Here is a 3,824-nt window from a genome sequence, read left to right on the forward strand (position 1 = left end):
AAGGAGTAAAGGGCGTCGACTTGGCCATTAAGAAAATCAGGAACTTCTCAGACGGTCCTTCGGTTGACGTAGATGCGATCGAAGCTGCTCTCATTAAAGTTCTCATCTCCAAGTGTGATTGATGCCCACGAGTATCCAGACAGCCTTTCTGGTGCTCTTGCAACTAGGCTGCAAGAACATACTATTTCCCGACATGGTAGCATGGAATCTACACTTTAAAATGTGTTGAAATTCAAAGCGAATGCTTCGGAGTATCAATGAAAATGCAATGAAAAGAACTCCTCCTGCATGAGATCTTCGATTCAAAGCCTTACATAATGGAGGTGCCGGGGATCGAACCCGGGGCCTCTCACATGCAAAGCGAGCGCTCTACCACTGAGCTACACCCCCTTCGTCTCATATGCTAATATGTTTATTATCACTATTTATCATTGCTTTTGTTAATATCATTATTTCCACTATATCATTATTACTATTAGTCTCATTATCAATATAATTATGATTATCATTATCATTATTAGCATTAGCCATGTTATTATTATCATCATTATCATTATCATTATCTTTATGATTATTATCATCATCATTACTGCACCTTTTCCATTAAAAAATAAACCATTTTATACCCCTTTTTTCCAATATTTTGAAACAGGAAAGTCGATAAAACTGAATGCTAATTCTATTTTTATCTCTCTGTGCATGTATCTAAATTGGTTTAACTTTAATTACTTACGTTACTTTCCTAATTTACTTATGCTTGTTTCCTGTGTTTATTTACCAATGTTTTGTTTACTTCATTTGATTTATCTATATATTTTTAAATTCATTTTACATAAATCTGACTGCCTGTATTTATCTACCAATATTTGCTCTCCTACATTTGCTTTGCCCTCACTGGTTTCCTTATATTCTTTACGAATTTTATTTTTTATTTTTTTATTTTCTATTTCCTTTTCAAAATTATATATTATATGCATATATATATATATATATATATATATATATATATATATATATATATATATGTATATATATATAAATATATATATATACATATATATATATATACATACATACACACACCACACACACACACACACACACACACACACACACACACATATATATATATATATATATATATATATATATATATATATATATATATATATATATATATACATATATACATATATACTTTATCAGGAAAAGCAACACCAGCGCAACTACGAACATCATCTTTACTTCTCAAACGTTTCGAAGTTTACCAACTTCATCTTCAGTGCTAAAAATAGACAAAAATGAACCGTTAATACAAAGCGGATTAGCTAAAAAACAATTTAAAGTAACAACGGTTCAAACTAGTGTCGCGGGGTATAAGGCTCCGTAGCCACAATATACTATAATTAGTGGGTTCCTGTCGAATTAATTTCTATGGATTGGTAGCGTGTAGAAATTAAATGACACCCCTGGATAGGTTCTTACTATTATCACACCAAAATTAAGTTGCCATATGAAAAATAAAAAACCGTGAAAAAAAGAAACCTTATTGGATATTCTTCAGCATCATAATACTGTATAATCTATAAAGACTGGTTCATATTTATAATTAAAAATAAAGAATACTGTCCAGCTCCTATGAAAAATAAATACCGTCAGGAAACTTAACTTGCATTAAATTATGATGTGATGCTTCGATGGGCTGAGTCTTCCATTGGCCGGCTAATAAAAAAAAAAAAAAAAAAAAAAAAAAAAAAAAAAAAAAAAAAAAAAAAAAAAAACACACAGGGGGATAGCGAAACAACGTTGTCTGGCTGAGAATGAATCTATTTCCGGTCAACGTGGCTTATACTTATAACTTTCGTGACGTCATAAGCCACGTCGAACATCGATTAATAAAAATAAAATATATACATAAATGCAAAAGAAAAGCCACAAAAATCATACAAAATCATGATCAGGAGACAGTAAAACTGAGAAAATTATTCATTCACACTGTAATAAACTGAGAGAAATTAAAACCGTAAAATAATGCGTAAAATTGATATTTCTTAAAACAAAAACAAAGCCACTGTAGGTGTGGAAAAATAACTAAAAATTAAGGTAAAAATTAATGACAATAAAAAATAGCATAGCAGGTTAAAGAACTGAAAGATGAAGCGTGAACAAATATACTTGTAAATGAATCGCAGACGAAAGTATGGAGTGAAAGGGCAAACTCAAACAAATGCGAATAAAACAAACGAAGCATAAAAACAAATAAAAGGCAGACAAAAAGAAGATAAGGTAGCAGCCGAAGATCGCACAGTAAGACGAAACGCACGAGACGACGGGAGATGACCGGGAGATGTGAGGCTGCGGGATGCCACCTTACACTAGTAAAAAGGCTAAATTAAAGATAAATATTACTAAAAGATAGTTAACACCGTAAAAATAGATGAACGACACTTGTAAAAATGATGATTAATAAGAATGATAAAAGGTTAACGAGAAAGTATCAATAAAAATAAAATTAAAAGCGAGTTATAAACAGTAAAAAGACAAACTAAAATGATTACAAAACACAAGACCATTAAGTGAGAAATCTTACAGTCAAAAATCTGGAATCATTGGGTGTGTAATGGGATGGCAATCGTTGTGTTGTTAAACTCTGGCTTCATCCTCAAGATAAACAGTGATTCCAAGATGATGAGGTTAAGTCTGTGTGAGGAAGAGGTTAGAATTTGGAAATAATTTTGTGTGAGTGGATTTCCAGTGGAATAGCAGTGTTCTCTGATGGCAGATGGTGATGGTGAACTTAGCTAAATACCAGTACGGTAAGATTTTCCCATGTGCTCAAGGATACGGTGCTCTTAAATCATGTGTTGTATATCAGTTCAAATGTTCGAGATGTAACTCTCGATATTTGGGTAGCACCACACGTCCTCTACAGCACCGTATCCTTGAGCACATGGGAAAATCTTACCGTACTGGTATTCAGCTAAGTTCACCATCACCATTCATTCATCCCTTTTATTTATCCATTCCATTATTTACCATTTTTATTTACGTAAATTCGTTTGTTTTCTTATATTCCTATATCTATCTACCAAATTTTGCTTACTAATTAATCTGATCATAATCTTTCTTTACTCCGTAAATGTTTTCCAAAACCTCTATCGCAATCGGATTTAAATGCATTTAAATCTATTGAGCTAAAGGGATATTTGTTGGACTTCGATTACTATGGTGGCTTGATGGACTCCTTCCCTTGTTTTTCAAGAAGACAGCTGACCAGCTGGCTCTTAAAATTAATGTTTTAGGTGACTCCTGAAGTCTGATAGTTTCCCTCTTTTTTGGAGGTAAACGACTGGAATATCGCCCTACTGTATATCCATAACGCCGATTTGTTCAAAGATTTTTTCTTTTTATAAAGGCTTCGCAGTTCTCTTGCCATAAGGGTCTTGATGCCTCACTTCTACTTGTTCATGACTTTCAGGGGTATTTTAGTTACAGGGCAGGAGTCTCCTGCTGTTGCAATGTATTTCAAAACTATGTGCCACGTTAAATCCTCAGTTGACTTTTGAGAAACATCCTCAAAATATCTCATCTATTACACAAAAATTGGTCCTGATTCGCAAATGTTACAAAACTTACTTTTGCAACTGTTCATATATATATATATATATATATATATATATATATATATATATATATATATATATATATATATATATATATATATGTATATATATATATAATCTTTTGCTACTTGACTTTTAATTTAATCCATCGACGTTTGATTGGCTCATTATCAATATGTGTAAGATATAGAATAGTGTTAA

The 3,824-nt window shown here is 32.0% G+C and overlaps 1 non-coding gene across 1 annotated transcript; it reads right to left on the reverse strand.

Moving 5' to 3' along the window:
* Positions 1-318: 318 nt before the first annotated feature.
* On the reverse strand, positions 319-390 carry TRNAA-UGC (transfer RNA alanine (anticodon UGC)). Its single transcript has one exon. It is a non-coding gene; the product is annotated as a tRNA-Ala (tRNA).
* Positions 391-3,824: the final 3,434 nt, after the last annotated feature.

This window comes from Penaeus japonicus, unplaced genomic scaffold (assembly GCF_977035675.1).
Source record: "Penaeus japonicus unplaced genomic scaffold, GWHDUDI00000001_assembly GWHDUDI00000005, whole genome shotgun sequence".
Taxonomy (NCBI): Eukaryota; Metazoa; Arthropoda; class Malacostraca; order Decapoda; family Penaeidae; genus Penaeus; species Penaeus japonicus.